We start from the raw sequence: 27,086 nt of genomic DNA on the forward strand, positions 1-27,086 counted from the left end.
GGACTAGTTTCACCTCAATGTTCTGATTCATTAAACAACTAAAATTCCATGGTGCCATCCTTTAACGATAAGACATATCTGCGAAATGCAGCAAGAATTTGCAGGATAGCACCCATACAATTAGGATCATTTGAAAGGCATAAGAACTAAGAACCAAAAGGACCCATCAAGTTCACGTCAGGCTATTACAAGAAGACTTGTTCTGTTAAACAACAGAGTTGCTTTTTTAAACTCTTGCACTGCACTTTTATAGTGGTGAACTCAAGAGCAAAGTAGTTACCGGGAATTGCCAAGCTGTTCTGAACAAGAACTGCCTTAAATCCTCGTCAAACATAAGCGTAAGTCTCAGGTTCCAAAAATGCATTGGCAATTTTCCATTAAAAAGAAATTTTTATTTGGAAAAGTGCTTTCACAATTCACTGAAGATTTTGAAATGGAATATCTTTTTTTTCCAGAAATTTTCAGTAGCCTAAATTTCCTCCTTTTTTTTCTGGACAAATAGTTTTTGCACATTTGGACAATGCTTAGGACAGGAAGCCAAACTTGTGCGTACTTAATAAACAAAGCGCTAAACAGCTCTATGGCTAATCCTTTGCTGGTTGCTACAAATAAAGGTAATTGCAATGTTGGAAAATTACAGTTAATTACACTTAAGAAAGGCAACTGTGGAACTTGATCCTGCTTAGTTTAAACCCACATCTTTCCTCTGGGTCAAATCCTCAAATTGTTTAATGCAGTTTTTTATTGCCTCAAACTTCTTTTATCTTCTAGCTTAAATTCAGTGCATACAGCATAACGGCTGCTGAGGTGGAGTTATGGGGCATGCCGGGAAAGGAACTCTGAGCTAGCAGTAATTTGCATGTTTAATTAACTATATAATCAGGACACTTGGGCAAGGCTTTTTTTTTTCCAAGGAAACATTCTTTACCTGGATATGTGCCGTCATCAAACCCAGAAACTTCTTGTGGAAACATATGTGATTCCCAAGTCAGGAATGGAAACTTCTGCCCCAAAGCAGCAAGCGAGGCACATCTTCCTCCCAGCAGGACTGTGGGCTGAGCGGGCATTTGCAGCTGCATCTCTGGTGTCCAAACGGAGGGGTCTACCCACCAGTCTCTTGCAAGGTGGAGCCAGGTCCACTTCTCATGCCTGTGTCCACATGGAAGAAACAGTTAATTTACTGGGAGAGCTTCTCTGGTTCAGTGATCATTATGTGAATCTACAGATAAAATATTTAGGAAGCAGGTTCCAGTCTGGACTGGGTACTTCAAGGATCTCTCATGGTCCAGATGGCAGCACTGGACTTTTGGCTACTGGGGCATGACCTGATTTGGGACACCATCCCCACTCCCTCCCCTTTCTAATGACCAGAAGAGGGTCAAGCTCTTCTGTGGAACAGCCCAGCTACGTGTGCAAGATTTCCCCCCACCAAAATTCAGAGCTAAAGCATTCTTATTCCTGCTAAGACAACAGCAGATTAAATAGGATGAACTGATCGGCTATACTTCTTGTAAAGATATCCCCAGAGATAAATGTACAATGTTGTTATGGAGGCTGTGGTGGTGTCTGCAGCGTAACTAAGGCTGACAGACTGCCTGCATGTGGGTGGCTGTCTTCTTTCCAGCTGTGACCAGCTGAATTATATCACCTGTCCCACTTGATATATTAGGATATGCCCAAACTCAAGATGCATGTTGCTGCAATAGGGAAATTAATGTCCACCACTGGAGGCAATTAATAATGATTAGGAGCAAAACAGCAGGGTTAAATCTGTGCATTTAACAAAGTGTTCATACAGCTTTTTTACGCTATACTCCAGCCATCGGCTTCTCTCAAATTTCTGCTCCTTTTTGGGGCGGGGGGGAGGCTAGGACAATCTTATCTTAATTAATGTGTAAACTTAGTTGAAATGTCAAAGTTGTTTCAGCGAGACATGTTTATTCATTACTTAATTCCAGCTTCAGCCCTGATAGAGGAAAGCATCAAACATGCCTGTGTGAAGGAGTCTGTAGAGAAAAATGTTAATGTTCATTTCTGTGTCCATTTTCATTCAGAACAGCACAGCTCTAGGTATTTTTCTTTGAAGTTGCCGCACGTCTTTGATTTCTGGACTCCTCAGCTAGCGTACTAAGAAGTGGCAGCAAATTGGCACATGGAAAATTTGCAATGCCTAGTTTAGTGCAACTCCTTAATTACCCTAGAAAATGGTGAGTGATGGGTTATTAATTTCTCTTTTGTGGCCAAAACACGATTTCAGGTATGAATATTGGGCATCTAATAGGAACAGGATGCTTTTGCATATTTTAAACCTCCAGGATACAGGAAACCTTGTGGTGAGGTGCTTTGTGAATCTGTGTAGGAAAGCACACAGTATTGCTGACTCCAGGCATTCCAAAACTGATTGATGTTTCTAAACTCATAAGAATTTCCTTTTATGCAGCTTTAATAATACTGAGATTCCTTAATTACTGAGATTTACAGCATACATACATACACATTCTCAGTCTTTCATCTGCCTTTTGATTTTTTATTGCCTTATTCACATTTTCACACCTTTGAAACTATAAGGACTTAAATCTTGCTATGGGGAACCTACAAGTCAAAAAAGACTACAAGACTTTAAGCAAAATATGACGATTGTGATAAAGTAGGGAGAGTCTACAATGGGGTGTATGATGGCAGGTCAAGGATTTCATTAACCTCAAGATCTGCCTCAAGTCAACTGTATCTCTTTGTTGGATTAGGCAACAGTTTTCATCAACACTGAGGGACAAAGATAATAGATTTCACCAAATCCAAGAGCCACCCTTGTCAGTCAGGGTGGGGATGGGGATGATGATGGCAAACCACATGTAAAAAATATTCATAACTATTTGCATCTTCCATGCTAGCTGTATCTTTCCAGCTTTCTTCTGTGATAAAAAGGGTTCTGGGAGTTGTCCATTTTCATGCTTGCAGTCTATGATTGGGTCATTTGCAGAATCTCTAAACTTTTGCCTTCCGTTCCATGCTTTCTAACTTCAGGGTCAGTATAAATATCATGCAGAAGCACTCTTCAAAATGAAAAATTTACAAGTTCGGTACTGATACACCTCACAAGTCCTGCAAGTTCATCAGATGCACAATACCTAGTGTTCCATTAGGTTCTGCATGTGAATGAAAATACAGAAATGCTTTTGCTCCTTGTAGATAAGGAGTCATACATCTACTTATCTGGAAGTAGAAGAAAAGACTTTTACTAGAGTTAAAAGTGATGTGCTATACCTTCAACTGCAACCTAATGGTTGGCAGGAAAGCCACTTTGTAACTGTCCCCCCCCCAAACCTGGGAAAGGTTTTGCATGCTTTGCTTGTTTTCACAGTGGATCAGTGCAATGTTATTTAACTTACATTCAGTCTTGAATACAGAATTGTCAGACTTCCTTCACTTGCCAGGAAAAAATTTACTTCCTTGGTGTTTATGATGATGAGCAAAAGAAGCCGTACAAAATGCATTTCACTGAAAATAAAAAAAAAATAGCCAAGAAGGAGAGAGAACCTGACGGATTACTTGAAACACATCAATTTCTGGGATAGTAATACAAAAATTGAAGTAAAAATAGAAAAGCAGACCCATAGACCATACCGAATGAGCTAGGCAGAGGTAACAGCAATGATCAGCAGACAACGACACCACTCCCATCAACTTGGCCCGAAAGGAGTACTTGCTATTAGATCTAAGACTCCTGCATAAAACATGGTGGTAATGATTACTCTGAACTGGGTCCTTGTGAAGAGGGAATGATACTGACAAGATAAATGGGGCTATAAATATTATTTCAAGACCAAGAAAAGAGACCTTGAAGCAATGAGATACTGACCCAAGACATTTCCTTTCCTGTGAGAGCGAGGATTGTCATGAAAGCTTCCACATTCAAATTGTTGACTGCACAGAGAAGTAATGATCTTTAATGACTACAGTGATATCAACTGAAGAAGAAATCTACTCTGTACAGTGTGCCAGTTTTGAAGATAGTAACTGATGACAGGAGCCAAAAAAAAAAAAATCAGGAATAGAAATACATCTTTCAACTGTATGAAAGGAAATCTTGAATTGCCTCAAGTGTTCTACATAAATATCTGTAAATCTAGACTCCCTTGCTGGCATGCAGGGCAAAACAACCAAGAATAGTTGTATAAATCTCAACGTGGTCCCCTGACAATAAAGAGAATAATAATGATAATAAAAATTAAAATAACAATGAATTTAAATCTTCTTGAGGCAAATTGATCTCAAGGAAGGCCTGGGTTTGTGATAGCTATCACCAAGAACCCATGGGTTATCTGCTTTGTCCCAAGATTTGTATTATTAATTTGCTGAATTAGTCTTCAGTATATAAAAGAGAGCATAGGGAGGGAGGTAGATTTTCTATCTGTTAATTATTTCTATCTGTTAATTTTCTCTGTTATTATTATTTTGACTTACTTGACTTTCAGCAATTATTTATGCAGACCTATCTCTCTAACCTAATCAGTTTCAACACATTTTTCTGTAGAAAACTTTGGGTGGCAGGAGAAAAGCTATTATTTTAGATGCTTTATTGGACAACAATAACAAGTGGATAGGGAATAATTGTTTAATCTCGTTGTTGGTTTTAAGATATGAATTGTAGCAGGCTGGGCTGGGCCAAGGCAAGGAGCAGACATCTGTTCATATGTCCCCAGGCTACGTTTGCTTGATCTTTCTTTATCGCAGTGCCTTGATCTAAGAACAAGGAGAGCTGTGTGCAGCTGGAGGATGGAAACACTGTGATGTTCTTTACTTTGTTTATTGATCTGAGCACTGCCGTACAAGGACCTGAAGGGTTTCGGTGTGTCTCACAAAACCTAGTTGAAATCAACTCTCATTTATTCTGTTATTTGGCTATTTATTGTTACTTTTTTTTTTTCCCTGCAGGCCTGAACATGACACGAGTTCGCACTAGTATTTTTCAAACACTGTGCCTCTGTAGCTGGGTTAATATAGACATAGTCAGCTAGTAGCTTGCTTTTAGATTATTTTTTTTTCTAAAAATAAACTTGTGCCAGATGTTTATTTAGAAAACTGGTAGAACAGACTGAGAGTAATTCCAGTTTCTGTGAGTGAAAATTGGAATTCATTATTACTGGGCACTAAATGTTCGGATGCTTTTCTGAGGTCCTTAAATCTATTTCATTTCCATGTTGACAGAGATATTAGACAGCTGCTGGAAAATCTGTCCCTTCTTTCAGTGCTACAACAAGAAAGCTTTCCGTTTAACTGCCAGGGGTCAATAAAGCTCTTTAATGTACTAATCAGTGTTGAGTGAAGTGCAGGAAAGTATAGAAAGAATTCTTTCACTTTGATTTTTGTGTGAAATTTCCTCAGCTTTGCCAGCTTACCAGTGTCACTCCTGGCCATGTTCATGATGGACTGGAGAGCTGAAGCACATTTTCTAAATGGTTGCCCCAAGGGCTGGGATGCAGTGGGCCTGTTGGTGGCAGATGTATTGGGGTCAGCAAAAGGTTTTGCTTTCTGCAGGATTTCCAGGCTGGAGAGGGAAAGGCTCCCCGCTCTTCCCCAGGGTCAGCCTGAGCAACTGCAATGCGGGGTTGTTTCTTGAAGTTATTTGAGATCTCGTGTTTTTTTCATGGTGTGAACAGAATCCTAGCAGAGATTGCCTTGTGGCCATCTCCTCTCTTGCTTGCAATCAAGTGACATCACTATGGAAACTGCTTGCATGGAAGAATAACATTAGGGAAGGCAGTCTGTGTTGTTAGCTCTCTTTAATGCAATATGTGTCTTAGTCTTTCCTCCCAAAAGTGGAATTATTGTCTGGCTTTGCTCTTTATGGGAGCTCTCCCATCCCAGCTGTTTTACTTCCCCACTTCTCCAGGCCATTCTTTCCTGACACCTGATTTTTCTTCCTCCTCAGTTTGCTCTCTGAGAGCTTGCATCCTTGCTCCCTGGGCATTTTACACTGCCAGCTCTGCTCTCCCTGGCTGTTCCTGCTCCTCTACTGCTTGCAAGCTGTGCTGACAAGATCCAGGCACACTGGTGGCTTTGCCCTTAACAAACATCGCTCTTCTTTCCTTTTCCTCTTCTTAACAGCGCAGGAGGATGCCAAAGTGGGGCATCTTAATGATGTCCTCCACCTTCTTCCCAGCTGCTTCACCCAAAATTTCAAAATTAAGAAAAAATTTAAGAACACAGTGTCCAGATGACTACCAAAGTGACCGCAGAGGAGAAGGCTTCATCTAAGCTTTGAAGCCAGCTTTCTGCAGGGAGTTGTGAGCACAGGCTGTTTGCATTTCCTGCCTCCCAGGGTGCAGAGCTGGTGCTGTAGGGAAGCGTTATTGTAGGTGTACACCTGACTGCCATGGGACATTGCTGAGTTTGTTTTCTATGAGACACAGTTCTAATATAACACTCAGCATGCCAGTGCCTAAGAAGAGGGGATTTTCTATCTCTTCATTTACCAGTTGATGCTTAATTTTTTTTTTCACATTCCTGACATCAGAAGTGGTTGAAAGTAGAGCTTTTTGCACTGCTCAGTGGCCTTCCTCAGATTTGATAGCATATTCTGTGTCCTTTTTGAGTACTTTAACATTGCAGTCCCCTTATTTTCCTGGAAAACAAGCAATAATTCAGAAACACATGGCTGAAAAAAATACATGCATGGTGGTGACTCCTGAGGAGCACAGGACTGACTGGGTGCTCTTCTAACCTTCAACCCTCAGCGGCACAGTGACCTAGATCCAAGCCTCCATAACGCTCCGTGTCCCTCGTTAGCCATTTGTAAAGTATGTATAACACCCCAGCTTCAACCTCCATGAATGCAGGGCTGCAGATCAGCACAAAGTATTACTATATTATTATAACTAACAGGTGTTAAGCGCTGCCTTTTTTTGCCAGGCGATTTCATGAGTCCCCATTTTGAACAGAACTTGTAGGAGCATTTTATAATAATTTGCCAATGGGATGCTTGGCTCTCAAATTCAGTAATCTAAACCAGCATGTAAGAAGAAAGAAGTACTTTCTGCTGGTGTAGCACACTAACACTCTGACATGAAGGTAAATGCTTTGCAATTGTTTGCTATTAAAGTTTTAAAATCAATTTTTCCAATAGCTTTAAATACTTGGGTAAAACCTTATAATAGGTTGGGTAATCATTTTAGCTTTTATAACATAATGTGAATTCAGACACATGGTTATGCTAAAATCTTTCCCACTTGCATACCTCTTACACAGATTACAAAGGGAATGTGTTACAGACAATAAAATCTAGCGGGGGGGAATTGTCATCCCTTTTCTCCTATGCCATTAAGCACAGAGACAGTGATGCTGGCCATTCCTTTGTAAAGGAAAAACAACAAGTTTACGGTTCCTCATTTCCCATGGCAAACAGATTGCTTATTTTAATTTTGAAAATAAAACGATGGAGGCAATGTGGGTCTGTAAATAAGAGTGTGCATCTCAATTTTCTGCAAATGCTTAAGTGGTTTACATCTGTTTCCTCCCAGTTGTATTTCTCAAACATGAATTTCCATTTTAAAAAGAGTCATAAAATCACTACTGTTTCTCTGTGGATCTATTAGCAATAAAATAGCCTACAGAGGTTTGCACAGCCATGGAAAATGTACAGTGATAATAGGCTGTCCTGCTGTTACATGGCTTATGCAAACTTTACATTTATCACTGCAGAACCATCTATCCGCAGGGTTGGAGTACAGCAAACAACTGAATAAAAAAGACCAAAATAAGGAAGATGATACAGGAAGCTCTATATACACATCATTAATCAGACATGATGAATTCACAAACTTGAATATGTGTTTTCTCAGAGCCAACCAACGGAAAAAAAATGCTGATCACAATCTGAAATGTTAAAACTTTACATAAAATTAATCTCCTGCAAACTGATACTGCACTGAAGGACAGACAGAGAAAGAGAAAAAGAGAGAGAGAAATTATTTTCATATCTGTCTGTTAGCTTTCATTTATGGCACTCCTGCTATCCAAGGACTAGCATCTTGTGGAAAAAAAAAAACTTGCAGGCTGTCTGATACTGGAACCAGTCAGTGATTAGTGCAAATCAAAGCGTCAGGAGTGTGAAAAGGCAGGAGTTGCAGCCAGACACGGGAGGATCCCTAAACTCTCCACCAGGACCAGACCCACCACTTTCCATTAGCCAGCCGCAAGGCCAGCACTGTCCCCGTTTGGCATCTCCAGCTGAATGGGGTTTTACGGCCAGCTGAAATTCCACAGAAGAAAGCCTTTGGTCACCTAAGTCCAAATGAAAGCTAGAATTACCAAGACCAGGGTTATAGCTGGAGGTCTTCAGATAATTGTCACCACAAGCAGAAGCTCAAGACTGTTCTAATTTTCACATGGTCCTGGTTGGACTTGAGGATTTCCTGAGGCAGTGGGGAGCAGATGGTAGGCCCTTGCATTCTGACCACATTGTCCCTTTGCCAGCTATGCCTTCTGCCAACGGTCACCAAGGAGGACAGCTGGAGAACCATTAAACTCACTCTTTACCTATTTGGGACTCTTTAGCATCTTCCATAGGAGTGGTGGGCTGCAGCTCCTGCAGAAGAAGCACACATAAATTAATCTCTCACAAGAAGGCCTCACGGGGTTGTTCCATGTTTTTCTCAGTCTAGTATAAATGTTTATCAGAATGAAAGCAACTGGCTGCTCTTTATAGATGGCAGAAGGCGACAGTAATATCATTGGATGCTTCTTATCTAAAGGGCAATTGGAATCAGAGGAGGAAAAGGGGAAGAGGGGACAAATAAAAGGGGAAGGAATGTGGCTTCTAGAGGGACCACAAAGACTGGTGAGAAAAAAAAACCTCTCCCCATTTGGATGGATTCCCACCATTATTCGAGTTGCTAGCTTCACAGCATGAAAGCCAGAAAAGCACCCATTCCCAGCACACAACATTAATCTGGTTGCTTAAACAGAGAAAAAAGGTAAATGAAGAGAAATGATTCCTCAAGAGAAACACAAGACACATATGAGCTCAGAAAGAGCAATGACTTTTTGTATATTACTTTGAAGTCAAAAGCAAATTGTCAAAACTTTCTCTTTGAAGGTCTATGTGCTAGCTTTTGTACAAATGCATCATCTTTTTCTCTCATCAGGCATCTTGCAGGAAGCATGACAGCAGCCTTTATTGCTTGTAAATGGCATACTGAAAAACACGAGGCAGATTCATTGCTGGTGGAGTCGTAGTTTTGTACAAGTACCTCTGTGGGTAAGTTTGGTCCTTTGAGACCTTCTCAGTGCATTGCTGTTTTTAACTGAGTGTAAGCATGATTGGAAATTTCAGCTTTGTGAGCAGGAGCTTGGCTGTTGACTGTTTTAGGAGAGACGCATAAGTCACAGTGATGATAAAATACTTCCATATTTCAAGATCAGTGAAACATCCTTAGTCAAAAAACTCCATCATGCTGGAAGAAGCTACTTTTCTCTATCCTCTCAGATGATACACTGGCATTTTTTATGTGGCTCCAGGTGTCTCGAAGGTTTATTTCTACAGCTAACTCTTCTGTTGGAGCCAACACGCAATGTGGTAGCTTCATTATTAATGAGTATAGTTATTACCCAATGATTTTCAGAGGCAGAGTTATTGAGTGCTGCAGTGTATATTCAACAGGGAGGCTGACAGCTAGCCCTCTGAATTTCTATAAGCCTCTACTGTCCTTCAACACTGGGAATCATATACTAGAGTTTATATTTGCCAGTGCTCCAGGACTAATCCTAACCTTCCAGGAGCTGAGGGGAATCTTAGTCTGTGTGTTTATGCTGTGCAGGGCATTTCTTACATTCTCAGGAAATATGAGGAATCACTTTCTTGTGGGAGATTTCCTTAATGCAAGCAAAATTATGGCTGTGTTGTAGCCCTGTGTCCATGGAGCCTGGAGGGAGGCTGGGTTTCATGTTCTGGCTCTTTCTCTTTATGGGCAGCTGCCACGAAATCTGCAGAAAATTGTTTTCCTGTGTGTTGTTTTGAAGCACAGGGACATCTCCCTTGTTTCAGTAAGCCAGGCAGTTTTAGCTTTGTATGGGCCACGTAGACAGAAGACAGATGGTGTGAGGAAGGGTTGTGAAGCATCCCACTATGACAGTGCTACAGCAGTATTGACGGTGGTACATGCTGGAGATTACTTTCCTGTGCATGACTGGGAGGATATTTTTGTTCTGGTAAAGAAGATTTAACACCTGGAATTGATTATCATAAGAGAACTCTTTCTAAGATTGGTCATCAAAAAATAGCATTGTGGAAGACCTAAACAGAAAAGCAGTGACTGACATCCTCAGTGAAGAAAAAAAATAGTAGCATGACATTTGTCAACAAAAGATTAACAAGTTTACAGGACAGTGGTGTTAGTTATTCAGTGTCTGGTGGTTCTACATCTTGAAGAAATGGTAATAAGTAAGTGTTCAGCAAACATTTAAGAAGCACAGGATTGCTTTTCAGGTGAAAAAAAACAGGGTTATGATGTTGAGCAACAGGATTTTTACCATCGACTGTCTTAAGTTTTCATACTTGGCTGTTATTAATACTCCCATAACATTGGATTAGGGATGTTAATACGATTGTTACAGTTAAATTCCAACTCAGCTTTCAGTAATTACCTCTTTCCTGCCCAAAATCCCCCAGTAGTTTTAACTGCATGAAAGGCTGCGCTCCTCCCATTTCAAGCTTCTCTGTGCACAGGCAGAAGATTTGCACAGCTCAGTCCGGAGGTGGCTGCAGTTCATGGGTGGGCAAAATGATTCAAAGCATGCCAGAGTCTGCCGATCCCTCGGTGGGAAAGAAACCTTCTGCAGAAGAGTCCATGGGTGCCAGGCAAGAGGCAGAAAGAAAGAGTGATCAGCTGTAGGAAACCTTAGTTCATGACAACTGGCTTCTTTTTCTTTGTAACTAGCCTGAAAAGCTGACCCCATGCTCCAAACCTATCAGATAAAGGGCCAAGATAAAAAGATACATAATCATAGTCTGCTGAGCAAATTTTGGGAAGCAGAGGAGGTCTGCTGTCTGAGGGTGAGACCAAGGGCTGAACAGTTGCCCAGGTGAAGATGAACTCATCTAAAGGATGCCCAGCTGGTTTCGACTCAGCTGGAGCTGTGCTGCCAACCTGTGCCACCAAAAAATGCCTGCCAGCTCCTGACAGGGGCAGCTCACCTCCTGGGTTCAGATGACTGGGTAAACAGACCGGTCTGAGCTGTTAAGGTAGGTCTGGCTGCAGAAAGGCCCCAAGGAGAGTCATCCTCCACTGCACGGACAAGGAGGATCCAGTGGATGCCCGCCTCACATGGAGGACCACCACTCAGAGATGCAGCATATACAATGAGTGACCAGACTCTGAAATCAGATAATTTCTAAAAAATATCTTTTTTGTTGTTGTTTTTAATTGTTCCACCTCTCCCAGTCATGGAGGGATGGTTAGAAGCCTAAGTTATTGCTCAACTCTGCTGCTTTTGAGGCCATCTCAAAGAAAACCTTTGGGACGCCTGCAGAAGAGAGGGAAATCCTTGCTAAAGCACGTTCCTAAGAATCATTTTAAACAGTGAAAATATCTTACTGCTACTCAATCTAGTTAAAAAACCAAAACCCAATGAGCTCCTGCAGCTCCTACTGACAGCAGCTCCGTAACATCGTCACTGATATGAACCTTAGGACAACTCTCTCTCTGCTGATGGCACTCCATAAATAATATTCCTACTTATTACTAAAACCTGAAGAGAAATGTCATGTGCCTGATATAACAATATTACCGATCTGAAAGCTAATGCTCCTATTTTTTTCCTTCATATTGCACACTATATTGAGAAGACCCAGTATACTCTATAAATGAGGATACCTATAATTCTTTTTTCCTCCGGGAATCTTCACACTTTCTAGACTTACTGAATGCCATAGAGGGAAGGAACAAGTTTAAAAAACAATTAGTAGGACATGTGGTGCTCATTCTTGGCTGAAACTGCACATTCTCATCTGCCTGAAAATACTCAGCAGTCGTTCATGAAAAATGTTTTCGAGCTAATGAGCTATATTTGCATTCCCCTTAGAACAGATTCAGAATTTTTCATCTACACTGCACCATGAAAAATGGATGCGTTTTTCACAGAGGTAATTTGAACATAAACCACCGCATCAATGGGAAGACAACCTTTGCAGAAACTTTTTAACTTAGCACATTCCATTTGTTTTCGCTGGGGAAGGTCAAACTTATGTGAGAGATGTAAATTTCATGCACAAACCTAGATGCTGATGAGATTTGTTTTTGTAGATAATCTGCAGCAGAGAAATTTTTCATAATGTCACCGCAAAATAAATTAAAATGTTCATCTTCATATGGCTGGTTCCATTGCATTAAAATAAATGTTGCAAGCTCATTTAATTAGTATAGTTAGGAATGTCTCTTCCCTGCTTCACTGACTCTCCAAATCACAAGTTAATTTGTCAAAATCAGACCATTGTTTTTCCTTCATTCTTCATTACTGAAAAGACAGCCCCATTTAAATAAATGTTTATGCTACAGAGAGCAGAGCAGTGAACAACCCCAAATATTTTTCTAAGCCCGTGTTGGAAAAGTTTTGAGTACAAAGAGCTGGAGTGCTTTTGTGCGTGTGCATGCATGTGTGTGTGTTGTTATTGGATATCTGACTTGCTGGAAAGGTGCAAAATTGAGCAGTCTGCTGTAACTGATGATGTAGTGCACACCATCTCTCATGCCAGAGGCTACATGCACTTGGAAGCAGTTTTCTTCTGTGTTTTCAAAGACAAATGATGACAAAAGATACAATCTCTATAAATTACCCTAATCAAATCATTCTCTTCAAGAACTCTTGGTTAATCAATTAGTCAGTGTTCGCAGTTCTTATGAATATCACTTCAGAGCCTCCCATAGTGTTGTTCTCTTCCAACAGTAAATATTTAGAGCATTTTATTAAAGGGAAAAAGAAAACAACAACAAAGAAAAACAACAAATTAAAACAAGAGCTTATGTAGCAAATAGACAGAGAACTTCTGCAACCATATGGAGTCCATTAACATAAAGCAAACTCTTTGGATTTACAGCACTTACTTGCATTTTGTTTGTTTGATTGGCTTAGTTATTACTTATACCAAGGTCTTTTCAGAGGGCATCTATTGTGAATGAATGGAAAGACCTCTAAACCATCATCTGAGCAACATATTAATGCATTTTTACACTTTATGAGGCAGGTACTGTCTCTGCGGTATATGCTGCAGTGCTGTTCCTCAGCCTTCTCCAAGAACCTCTCCATCTGCACAGGAAAAGCTTTTACATCTAGGTGCTATCTTCCTTCTAACTGAGAGGACTCAAAACAAAGTATTTAGAGGACTCCTGTGATTTTTCTTATCAGGAGGTTTTGGGTTTGGGTTGAATTACATTTGGGTTTGTTTTTTTTTGTTTTGGGGTGGTTTTTTTTTTTCTGTTTATCTGACTTCCCCTTATTTCTTTGTGTGAGTTGTCTGGAAAGGGGCAAATGAGGGCACAAAGGAGCATTCTCCCAGCTAAGTTCCTTGGCATGGCAGTATTTTAAAATGTCATTCAAAATCTGTATCTAATGTGAATCTTATGATACTGTGAGGGAGAATCAGCCCTACTTTCTTTTTCAAGAGCTTCAAGATGAACCTTGTTTCATTAATAAACTATGTAATTAACAGGGAAATTTAGTTGCAGTGATACTTCATGAATTCACAGTAAAGGCATGCTATATATTAATGGTTGGCATATCGACTTCCAGACATAGGAACTCTTGTGAACTGTGGAAAATTGACGTGTGCAGCTGTTAGGAAAATCCCTCCAAGATCACCAGAGTAGCTGAAGAGAAAGTGATATATTGAAAGGACTTGTTAAAAGCAAGCCAGAACCTGGATACATCTTTTTAGGGACCTTGATGATGATGCCATTTTCTGACATGACCTCTGTTTCACCTTCCTATTTCCATTTGTAGTGGACATAAGCATCCCTAAATAGGAAGAGCAGCTGTCATTAGGCAGTTTTGGGTAGCCTGGGTTTCTTCAGGCCACAGCTTGTGTCCCAGGGCTGGATTAGCTGTGTAACAGGACAGCTTTGCCCTATGTCTGAGGAGAGAGAAGAGGGCTCTGTCATGCCCCAGGGTTGGGGCATCTCTCTGCCCATGATGGCCTTCCTTCTTTTGAGACAGACTGGAGATCTCACTAGCAGTTTGGCCTCTGTAGCCAGTCTATCACTTTATTTAAGTGCTGTTCTGGTTGTGGGGTTGCTTTCCCAGTAGCTCCGCAAAAAGTCCCCACATGGATCTGACAATCCTGTGATCCCCTATGGTCTCACATGCTCTCGAAGCAAGGGACCATGAAGGAGAAAGAAAGAACACCGCCACACTTTTGGGCTGGTGGGTGCCCATGAAAGCCCTTCACTCTTGTGGTTAGACAGAGGGGAAGCAAAAGACCAATTTTAGTAATCTGCCCCCCTCCTCACACACCCATAGACCAATGGCATCTGGAGTAGATGCCTTATATTTACCCCCAACACATGGAGAGCAGAGATACCCATTGGATGAAGAACCTCAGGCAGGAGGTGCAGATTTGCCTTGGGATCCTCCTGCTCAAGGAGGATCAATATAGTGTGCATCTTAGTTGCACAAGGAGAAGTTGCTGAGAGTGTCCAGGTAAAGGAGACAAAAGCCTCAGTGCCCCTGCCTCCATTGGACCAGCTGAAGGTCATTTCCACTTCCACAGTTCTCTGGAGAAGAGGGTTATGGAATGATCTGGAATTATCTCCTCCTTTTTCTCATCGGCCATCTGGCACACAGCTCCTGTGCTAGCTCAGCAGCAGCATACGAGTCTAGGAAAATTCACTGTAAAAGAAAACACTGGCATGTTTATTATTCCTCTATAGATTATTTTGTATAGGAAATGTTTTGAAAAGTACCAACTAGATTTGGACTTATGGGGCCTGGTTCTCTTCAGCAAGTCAGCTACAGCAGATTGCTGGAGTAAGTAGGCTTCAACTCATAGAATCATAGAATGGTTAGAGTTGGAAGGGACCTTCAAAGGTCATCTAGTCCAACCCCCCTGCAAGAAACAGGGACATCCTCGACTAGATCAGGTTGCTCAGAGCCTCATCCAGCCTAGCCTTGAACGTTTCCAGGGATGGGGCATCCACCAACTGTCTGGGCAACCTGTTCCAGTGTTCTACAACCCTCATTGTAAAAAATTTTTTCCTAATATCCAATCTAAATCTACCTCCCTCTATTTTAAAACCATTACCCCTCATCCTGTCCACAACAGTACTGCAGGTGGGAGTTTCAGGCAAAGAAGACATACAAATCTGTACATTCAAACAGCTATTACACAGCTTGAGCATTGCCAGCTCATACTATTTCCGAATTTTTTTCTTTAATACTCTCATGTTGAAATTAAGAGATTACACAAGAATCAGCTTAAATCATTAAAAAAAAAAAAGCCAAGGCTCAAAAATAAAACTCCCCAGAAATAATCCTGTTGGCTGAAGAAGAAAATACGAACTCAGCTCATCCTAAAAATCCGAGAAACAAAAAGACAAAGTTAAATACTTAATTTTTAGCAGTCATGCATCTATGAGGCCTTTTTTTTTTCATTACTGTGGTTACCTGATGGCTTGCTCTGAAATACATGGACTGAGGGGGCTGCAGTGCAAAGCTGTGCATGGAAAAGTCTGTTGTATGCACTTTCTGCCTCAGCTGCAAATTCACTCCCTGGACTCAAAGTCTGCTTTGAGTCCCTCTCAGAGGTCACAAACAAGAAAACCTTTTACTCCAGCCAGCTACTATCATCCTATTAAGAGATAGCAGTCCTCTTCATGGCCAGGTATGCTGGCAGCTACCTGAAGTATCTGAGATTTGGGCTGTGGCAGTGATGCTACCTTGCCTAGCTGCAACAAGAATCGTGGATGGAGGATGGAGGAGGCAAATTCCACCCACAGACCAAATCTGTGAGGCCAGAACTGAGGTGGTTTAGGGTAAATAAAATAAAAACTGGTTGTGATAAGACTTTTCCCAATGGAAGCAGAGCTCACGTGCCGGTATCCAAAATCTCTTGCGCTTTTCCACCCACACTGAAGTTACAGATGGCATTTGTTCAACAGAAAGGGAGTGGGAAGCATCTTGAATCAGGCAAATTAATCTGCTCCCCTCTCCTTCCCTGGGAAGGGAACAGCCTCTGCTGTAATAGAGAGCTTGTTTTTGCTTCAGTGAATCAGATTGCATCAGAAACTCCAATGAGACGTTTCTGAAGAGCTAAGAAGTTTCATGACCTTTCTTTGTTGTCAGTGCCTCCAGGACTCAGCTATGCAAACAGATGCTGTATCACCATCCACAGGCCGTGCGTAAGAGACACAGTGGTCTCCTAAACAGACGTGCAATAAAAAATGACAGGAGGGAATGCGGAGTACAACTCCGGATTGCAGGAACCCATCTTGATTTTAAAAGCCTATATATGGTGATAGCTCTGTTCTCACTGTTATAAAAGTTCTTAAAACAATCCAATAACAATTTATCATTTTCATAAATGTTAGTCTGTAAAATCACACCCTCCTCACTGCATTGCAGGGCTGTTAGACCTTGTTGCAGATCAGAGAGGGGCAGGAACGCTTTTTTTCCAGGGTTTTTAAGGTTTTGCTGAGGCACCGGCCATACTCCCCCTTTACCTAAAGGCGCCTGTGTCCCAAGGACTGATGATGGTAACATCTCTGGTGAGTGAATTTCTCACTATCCTTTTCAAGTTGCATCTGGAGATACATGGTCTTTGAATATTTTCAAAGTGGAGAAGTATATACCAGAATGGTGTGTAGTTCACTGACATTCGTGAAAAAATGTCTCAAGAAAACATTTGCAGGGCAATTTGCACAGGCAGGACCATGAACAGGTGTGATAAGACTACTAGTTATGTCATACTGATATAGTCATACTGATATGTAGAGTTTGTATTTACTACTTTCATCAGTCTCTATCTATATAATTTAACAGAGATGCTGCAAAAGTCTCTGAGCCCCACTCTTTGCTATTGTGCATCATGCCAGAAGCTGCGACTCTCTGTCTTCTACCTATTTACCTGTAGGCAAAATCAGAAGATAATGCCACTATACTCCTTTCTACTTACTACCTGTGAGCCATCTCCTTTTGTCTGCGGGAAGCAGTGCTTGCTACCAAACTCTGCCTCAGAAAGAAAGGCAAGGCTGTACACAAGCATCTGAGTAAACTGTTTCATCGCGAAAACTTGTGTTAAGCTGCCCGTAATAAATACATTTATTGGGTAGACAGTAAAAAGTACTGAACAGTTTAAAATAAATTCTGAGTTATTTAAACTTAATTTATGACCAGGAAAATAAACCTTCTCTTCTACTATTAATGTTTTCTATCTGGGCCATCAAATGTCACACCCTACTGATTTTGGATGTAAGGTCACTGGAAACAACATATCAGTAGTGTCAGCAACACAAATCAACTGAAATTCCCCTAAAAATAAAAATGTCAAGAGTAAAATAATAGGCAATAGTTATTTCATGGTGTGAAAGTCTTGTAATATATCAAGAGTTCACCTTTTTCTATCTTTATCATATATCACTGTGAACATTAAGTATACCTCCATTTCATATATTTTAAGTATAGATAATGTATCTAGCTAAAACAATAATCTTAGAGAAAAGTGCACTGAAATGATTGTTTGGGATTGCATTCACTTTTTGAAATGTATCCTAATTTATATCAAATGACGAAGCAATGGCCCTGGCTACAAAAGGCAGTGCGGTGCACCAGCTGATGCTTTCTAAGAACATATTTCTGAGTTAATGGAATATGGGAATATAAAATTGATCTGGAGGAATGATTTTAGCAAGAAGAAAAAGAAGGGGTGACGTTTCACTCTGGCTGATCCTTCATTTGGCCCAAGAAGAGAAGACCCAACCTAAACCAAGCATTGCAGGAAGTGGTAACAAATGCAAGCAGCACATATTTGTGAAAATGCCTCCTTTGAAATTTCTGCATTGATGAACATATCTGTGTCTGTTAAATTGTCTTTAATACAAATAGGGATTTCCTCAGGCCATTTATGACTTATTAAATGGCTACCAGAAAACAGGTTACTAATTTGGCTTGCATCACCATGCTGAATTATAACTAAACATGCTAAATATCACACTGCGCTGCATGTGGCACTCTCACAAAGAGAAATAGGTGGCTGTAAACCCATGTTGTACAGCCAAAGCAACATAAAACTGCACATCCAGTTCAGATGCAATTTGGCTTGCTGATGATTGAGTAGCAGGCTGCTAGCATTTGGACTTTTTGTGCCTATGTATAATGAGGAAGAGAATGAGGATGGACTCTGACTCAGTGCTGTCATATCACTTACTGGTAACAAATCTGGTCCTGGGTCTGTGGAGCTTCCAGGCCTGGAAACTTCTTGGGATCCCTTAACATTTTTTTAGGGTTCAAGTCCTTGCTCCTCTGTCACACATGAGAGCAGAAGCCAGGACCCTGGGTGCCCATCCCCAGCACTGTGTCCTTGGATGCTCATCAGTGCTGCTGGTCAAGCAGGAGAAGCATCTTTTGTCTGAGCCACATGTGCGACTTCCATTTCACCTTGCCTTCAGAGAGAGAAGTGCTTACACAAAATAGCTGCAGAATCTTGTCTCATCATTGCGTTTCATCTGGCAAAGACGAGATGCAGTCCTATTGTGGACTACTGGATGCTCATGCAGAGGCCTTGGTAGTGGGCAGCTATTTGGGATGGCTTTTAAATAATTTGCTATCAATCAGTCAGAATTCATAACTTTTTTTTCTCATATCACTCTTTGTATATTTGGGTGATGTTTTTATCAAGTCTAAGTTACCCTTTTCTGTGTGTAGTGCTAAGAGGAGTGCAGAGGCAATGGTAAACAAGGGAAAGAAACGGAACGAGGAAAAGTTGTCTTCACAAGGCGGGATAAGGTGAAATCCGTTTGGGATGGGATGAACACATCAGAAGCTAAGCCAGAAGTGGTCTCAGAAGCTTCCATCTTGAAACAGGAAAGAACATTGAGAGGCCTATGGGAAGTAAAGTATCCAGGCAATAGTTCAGGGGGGAAAAAAAAACCCACCCTGCAGTTAGTATAAACATTTATTGTAAAGGAGAGCTATGACAGTGGTTAGAGAACACTTTTGATAGATTCTACCTATGTCTCAAAAAGTTTATCTTTAGGGTCCTTTCCTACAGAAAGCAGCACACTCATTCATCAAGTCCTTCCATGTTATACAGGAGTGCAACAGCACTCCACTTTTCTGTCATGTTGAAGTTGTTGGTGCCCAATACTATATGAATGCACACCATGCAGATGTGGTGGTGGTGGAACATGAGGTGGCGACTCAGTTAAGCTTAACTTGACAAGTTAAAGATAGATCATACCAGCCAGCTCCCATGCATGTTCTTCTAGAAGGGCTGATACATCACTGCATCACGTGGAGCACAAGCCAAAAGGTACATCATCTGGAAATGGATGCAGCCTAGAAGGTAGGAGAGATGTCAGGTAGGTAGAGGTGACAGATCATTTCTCCTGTAGCTGAAGCCTGCGAAAGAGATCCTGTAATATTCTCATTAGGGAGTTTGGAAGCACTTCAGTGATAAGAGAACTGCTTTTCTGTCTATGTTTTGTGATAACTATTACAGCAGGTTTCCTATTCCTTCCAGCACTTTTCCTATTCCTTCCAACACTTCTCTTTTGTGTTGATTCAGCAGTTTTCTCAGGCTGAAACCCAAGAGAACTTGGGTTTCATGGCAGTGACACATTCTAGCTTGGACCAGCAAGGTATATTCTCCAGAAGAGAGATCTTGGAAACACTTTTAATGTTATATCATTTATGCCATGCAAGAATAAAGATACTGACTACTACGAACTGTGCATAACACCCTTTTCATTCCCTCTAGTACTACCAAAATATTGTCTTCAGCATGGAAAAAGTGAAATATATCTGATGAACACAATTTCATTATGTCAGGAATTTTCTGCTGTTATGATGGACTTCTCCATTTCTGACTTGGATTCTGATTCTGCCTCTCTCCTGCATTAACCTGCTGTGATCTCATCAGGAAAGCTGATCCACAAAGCTGAGATTATAGCAAGTGTTACTTAACCTAATAACTGGTCTGACAAGTTTTTAAATGTCTTTTAATATTTTCTCTCCGGTTGTGTTTTCGCTCACACTGTGCTGATAGCAGCTGAGTAGCAGCAGCCATGGAGGTAGGCATGAAATCTGTATTTTCCTTTCCCATGGTACGAACATATTTAAACTCCAGAGGAATCTGTGAGATGGTCTTGTTTACTCTGCTTGACCTGCAAGCATAGCCTTTCTCTGTACTTCTAGCTGTAAGACATTTTTAAATCTATTTACGGCACAAAACGTAAGGTTACCCACATTGGGGGAAGAAATCCTTTACTTATCTGCAGCAGGTTCAAGAGCACTACAGATAGACGAGGTCCACACTATTTCACAAATACAGATCAGCCTTGACCTGCAGAAACCAATCATGGGCTTATTGTGTTGTTTGTGTGATATAAACCCAGTGCCTCTTCCCTGTTGAAAGTAACCTGAGATGACTAAACTGACTTGACTTGGTAATTCTCTCAGCAATCTGATCAAAATGATTAATGGTCATTCTGGTCAACACTGGATTTAATTCAAGGTCATAGAAAAAAAAAAGATAAAAGGTCACTTTGCTGACCAACCTCTATTTATCTACGGATTTTTGTTATTAAAGGAATTAATCTGATAGGTGTTTCCATACACAACACATTAATTATTTATACTTTTGATACAAAATGACTTCATACAAAGATTAAGATTGAATCTTAAATTGCCGGCATGGGGCACAGAGATTTAGTCCTATGATGAGCCTTATCTAGATCAACACAGCTGAATCCCAATTTAAAAATATAGGTTTAGATGTGTACTGAGCCTGGTATTACTTACACAGAGTCAGACCAACTTACACCGGATGTTACATGCACTGGGTAAACTGAAGTCCAAAAATAAATCTTGCCTTGAGAAAAATCTTAGCTTTTGTGACACATTTACTGGAGCGTCTGTTTTCAGGAAGGCTTAGCCCACCGTCTTTGATTTTGAGACTTGAAGTGATGGATATTTAAAACAAATAATGATACAGCAATTTTATTCAGTCTCCAGAAGTTTGTGGGGAACATTCCCAGCCTTAAGACACTGAATTTCAGTCACAAGTAATTTCTAATGTTGCTTCATCCTATTACTTGTAAATTCAATATAATTAGAGGCATATTCAGTTCATTACCAATTTGAACTCTTGCCCAGTTTTTTTTCAGTCTGTTGCTTTTTCAAAACACTTTATTAAAAACTTGTTTTGCTGTCATATGTTTTAAAGGGAAATAATATCTCACAACTAATCATTTGTTAAGATAGTGCAACGACAAAATGCAGAAAAACAAAACCGTAACCTTGCTAGAAACAGATGGAGAGTGAGAAATAAACCTTTGCTTGGTTGCACATGAATATTTTGAACTTACACTTGAAATATGTATTAGATGTATTTTCATCCCAGGAGTGATAAATACAACATTAGATTGAAAAATAATTATTTCCCTTGCTTTTGGGTATAGAGTATATTATTACCTAGACTTGCTTATTGTTTCAAATAATGCCTTCTGAATTTTCATGTGCTTTTCACTTCTCATAAATGCCTATAATGAGACACAGGAAACCTGAGCAAAATGTGAAAATTGTTTCACGGTATTACTGTTATTTTTTTCTTTCCTTTCTCCTGCCTCATTAGGCCAATTGTCAAAAATCACACAGCAGAGAGCAAAGGTTTCAATTTTTAGTGATGGATGACAGGCAAGAGCAATCTTTTAAAACTACAGACAGTGCCTGCCCAGTACAACCCCCTTTGATGTTGAGGGGAGGTTTTACATGGATTAGTGAAAAAAGAAACGTTTATATATTAGTCACAGAATCCCACAAAGCTCACATTAGGAACCATGCACGCCAAACTCACTATCATCAGTAAATACTGGGTAACCATTTCGTCTGGTCTCCGGCAAGTGTTAGCAATGGTCTTGTTGTGTTCCTTCCGTTTGCATACAGCATTGCTGCTGTGGCTCTACACAAGGGTATGAAACCTGGTTCTCCACACATTCTTCAAAGCTTTACCAAGAAGCTTGAGATCTCTCTCTCCTGTGTCGCAGGGCCATCATTTCAGCAGCACATCTTATCTGAAGATGTATTTGCTTCATCCAGAATTAACAAGATAGTTACGGCACGTTAGGTGCTGGGACAGCAGTAAAAGGGCTGTGCTCCCTGTCCAGCCCAGCGATACCCGGGCATTAGCCTTGCTGAAAGATGAGTGGGGATTGCCAATAATTCCCCAACAGGAATGTTAAAAAAATACATCCCAACTCATGTTTACAGCTTCTAAGGGATGAGTCTGAAATGCAAAGAGACCTCTGCAAAGAGTTTGGGTCAGTAATGGCAGAATGATCCCCAAAAGTGATAGCTGGACCTGGGATGCAAGTTTTGCAGGGAAACAGGACTTTTCCTACCGAGTCCTGTTGGACTTGTGCAAGCATCATAACAGCTTTCTAACTGGATACCCAAGGAAAGAAAAACCTCTCAGAGCTGCTCTGTAGTATAGGTATACACTCTTAATAGCACAGCAGCACTTAAGTAAACTTTTGCAGGCTCACAGGTTTGCCAGTACATCTCTTAGTAGTGTCTAGCACTCCCGCTCACTGTCCAGGGAGGTTTGTGAGCTCTTAGTGTAGGTCAGTAAGATTAAAAACAAGTCTTCCAGTAAGCAGCATTAGGGGAAAAGTCTCTGAAGTTCGATCTCTGAAATCTCCAGTCTCCCAGATAGTTTTTAACAGTATTGAATTACTTTATAGTTATTATTTATTCATTTCCTTCTTCTTACAGGCAACATCCCTCAAGTATAAGTACTCACCTATCTACATATGTATACAAATTTTTTCTCCTTTTTGTTTTTCTTATGTTTTGCGCTTTGTTTCCTTTTCTTTACCACCCTCCTTTTTTTTCTTCCTCTCTCTTTTGTTTTACTGCTGTTGTTGTTGCTCTATTTTTTTTTTCCTCTGCATTTCTTGTTCTTGTTTTAGCTTGTCTTCTACTCCTGGCTTAATTCCTATCCCCACTTGTCATTAAAATGTCCAGTGATTAAATAGTTAACATAATAGAACCACCACAGGGCTTCTAAGTTAATACGCTGCTATCATTTAAAAGTCTAAGGGAAACTGAGCTCCTAAGAGATAATAATTAGGGCTACTTGCACATTCAGGAAAACAATATTAAATTGGTTGCACTTCTTTCAAAGTACATTGCAGCCATGAGGGCCAGAAATGTAATGTTTTATATGTTTAAAAAACCCCTAGCATATTGCTTAAAGTAAGAGTATGTTGTTTAAGGCAGATGAATGTATAGGCTGGGCCGAACCCAGGCTGCTGCCGTCTTCCTGCTCAGACAGGAATGGCAAAATTCTGTAACGAAGGGCCTGCTCTGATTGTATGCTTTTGACAAACAGTAATGTACAGAGGACTCACACTTCTGTATCAGCACTGAGGCTGCAGGGTTTTCATATGTCCTTACCTGGCCAAAGCTCGTTAATTTTTATCTAAAGTTTTTGCTGCTTAATTTTCTATAGGCATGTAAATATCCCAGAAGATATTTACATGTCTTTCAGTCTAAAATAGGGATCTCAAGAAAGTTCTTAGTGGGTCCTGGCTCCATTGTTCTTGTTTGGGATGGGAAACAGTGTCTGCAACCCCTAGGGGTTCATAAATCCAGATTATTTCCAGATTATTGACCAGATACTTCACCTGGCCTCTGCAACTTCTGAAAAAGTCTTTCACACAGCAGTGAAACACAGTGACCCAGAGGTGGGAACCTGGAGCTCTTGTTGCCGTCGGCATGTCTCTCCCACCCAGGGAGAACCACCGCAGTCTGCGGGTCAATCAATCCGGCACTTTGCACAAACGGTGGACATGTCCCTGAGAGGGCTGAAGGGGTTGACAGGACAGTGTTAAAGGCATTTCTGCAAGAGTAGTTACTACTCGGATCTTTTGGAAACCACAACGTACAGATAAATCAATCACAGGCTAACCACAGCTGGCAGTAGATACATTCACATCTCATGAATGGAAGTGAATTGTCTTCTTGTTTGGTAATTCAGTTGTTTAGTCCCAAGATCAGTTTGCCAGTTTGAATCAGTGCAGGTTTCTGTACCTCAGTACTGCATGTCACAGCTCGAGTGAAACAAATGCTCCAGTCTTCTTTGAACTTCTAAGTATTTTGACCTTCAGAACTTGTACCATGAATTTTTCAATTAACTAGCTCATAATTAAATCAACTGATTAAATAAAGAAGTTTTAGTTGATAAAGTACCGTTATGCATTCAGATGGCACAGGACTTTTAATGATATGTAGATTGTCCCTAAGAACAGCTCAGAAACAGACTCCATCCTCCTACACAGCTTCATGGGTCCCTCCCGGCCCTGCAGCCTCCTTGCTGCCCAGGCAGCCCACCCAAATGAGGTACAGAGGCCCTGTGGACAAGGATTTAAGACAATTAGCCTCTGCCCTTGGCTCCACAGGTGCTGGCAGGGTGTACCGCTATTTTGTGCCTCCATTTAGAGCTCAAAAATGAAGCTGTGATGCCACCTCTATTATGGGGTGCTCTGAGAGGAGCATGATCTAACTCATCCTTCCCCAAGCCCGTAGTGTTGCACAGGGTCTTTGTGACCCAAGTGCAGGATTTGGCGTTTAGATGCCCTCTCCTATTGTTCGATTCAACTTTTGAGCAAGAGATGCTGTTTTCTGTGTAAGTAGACAGCTTGCCTAAAATATTACATTTCCCATGAATTTTTCCCATTAATGGCAGCAACCTCCAGAGTTCTCAGTCTTGGTTCACAACTGGGCCCAGGCATCAAGACACAATGAATGAGAGTTTACCACATGACTATTGCAGGTATCTCAAGCCCAGGCCACCCTTGTCCTTGTTTGAGCAAAAAGAGCTTTCCATCGTATATGAACTTCACCTGGCTTTGGATCATTACCAGGCTGCACCAGGAAAAGCTGTGTGACTTAGAGGTGTCATTTGGCGCATCCTTTCCTATCCCTCAAAGGTAAGCACCGTGACAAAGCGCAACAACAAAAAACATATTTATCAGAGGACAGAAACAAATCACTCAAGATTTTTCTACAAGCTCTTTAGGCCAGTTTCTCAATGCAAATCTTCTTCCAAATGTAGGACTCGATAAGCCACGTGAAGCAATACCTACTGCTCAGAGTCTAAATTTAGGCTCTCTTCAGAGCTGAAATTATACCAGAGGAAAAACATTTAACTACGGTCTTTATTTAATTTGACATATCCCTCTTCAAATACTTTGCTTGCAAAATCCTTTTGTGTTCTTTTAAGTAGGAAGGATTCTGCCTTTTGTGTAATTCAAGTGTGGCATAAAGCGGGAGCTACTCATTTAAAAACACACGCATGTACATGTAGAAAGATAAGAGGAAACACATCTCAAACAACCAAACTGCTGAATATTGCAAATAGGAAGTTAGAGAGAGGAGGGAAGGAGGAAAGAAAAAGCACTAGGAAGAAAAAAGAAAAGGAAAGAAAAAAGTTGCACAACGTTTTGCTGATTCTTCTCAGGCTAGGTTGCATGTACTATTTATCACATTGTCAATATTTTGACACTGTCACTTAAATATCTCACTATTGAAACAACCTGGAAAGTTGTAATTTTATTATTATTATTATTATTATTATTATTATATTCCACAGATCAGTTCCTTTGCATGCGTGCCTTGTCAGCTTTTTTTTCTGTATTTTGTTTCCCTTTCATGAAAGCACATGAATGGGAGCAGGATTCGCTGCTACTCCTACCTAAAGTCATAACCGCATGTTTCGGACGTGAGACCTAACTCTTGTACGATGGACTGAGGTAATGCAGACAACAGATAATAGGATCAGAGGAATTAAAACAAGGCTTCTTAGAATCAAGCAAATGTGTTTAATAACAGAGAGGAACCCAAATCCATAAAAGAATTCATACTCTGAAATGGCACTAAGTGGAATGTTTTTAAAAACATTTTCAAGATGTATTACTAGATTTTTAATTCCTGAACCATGCATATAGCACATTTGTTTGATTTAGTGTCTAAAATAAACTTTTACTACTTTTTGTTCCTGCTAGCACAGAAACAACTAACACAGCAAAGGGAGACTATACGAGACTTGCCCCCCCCCAGCCCACTCATCAACACAGCTCCTATGTGCTCTCCTGACTGTGTAGTCCAACTTTGTCCTTAGCTTTACATCTGCAGCCCCACTGGTAGATGTCTCCTCATGGCTGGAGAGGGGATGTAGTTTTGGTTCGTGTTAGGAGGAAGAAAATGCAAATACCATTTTCCAAAACTCAAGCAGCTAGGTATTGTGATGTTGAGACGTAGGGGGATCTCAGAAGGGTATTTAAACAAGTAATGGAGACAAGATATATCAGACTCTAGATAACTTCTGAGCAAGATACTCAGAGAGCCGATGATCAGATGATGGTGCATGTGGGAGGTGTGACCATGGAAGGGGAAACACAAGAGGCACAAATTTGCTTCACTGGAGAAAAGGAGTACAAATAGACAAACAATGTGAGGACAAGAGATTCAGCCCCAAAAGAAGAAAGAGGTAGCAGTTAAAGAAAGAACAAGGATGATTCATAGGATGCTGCATGACAAAAGAAAAGCCAGATTTTTGCTCATATTAAGAAGAGGAAGGTCTTTGTGACCAGTGATTTTTAATAAGAGTAATTGAGAAGACTGTTGTCAAAGTCAGACAAGAGAATGGGTACTCACAACTGGGAGCAAGGATGTGCTGTAGGACTGGAAATTATCCTGTTTGGAAAGAAAGAAAATCCACTGGCTATCCTTCACGGTGGGCCAGTTGACACTGCCATGGTCACATTAGAGGTGATCGGGGATGGCTGCCAGGTGAAAATGCAGAAATTAATGAAGTTACA

General features: G+C 40.7%; 1 long non-coding RNA gene across 1 annotated transcript; it reads right to left on the minus strand.

The window, feature by feature from the left end:
- Positions 1 to 934: 934 nt before the first annotated feature.
- LOC147601630 (uncharacterized) lies at positions 935 to 27,086 on the minus strand. The gene is made up of 3 exons (XR_015257645.1): positions 26,923 to 27,086; positions 19,445 to 19,542; positions 935 to 1,149 (listed from the first exon to the last, which is right to left on the minus strand). It is a non-coding gene; the product is annotated as an uncharacterized LOC147601630 (long non-coding RNA).

Source organism: Chlamydotis macqueenii, chromosome 2 (genome assembly GCF_036417535.1).
Source record: "Chlamydotis macqueenii isolate bChlMac1 chromosome 2, bChlMac1.mat, whole genome shotgun sequence".
Classification (NCBI taxonomy): Eukaryota; Metazoa; Chordata; class Aves; order Otidiformes; family Otididae; genus Chlamydotis; species Chlamydotis macqueenii.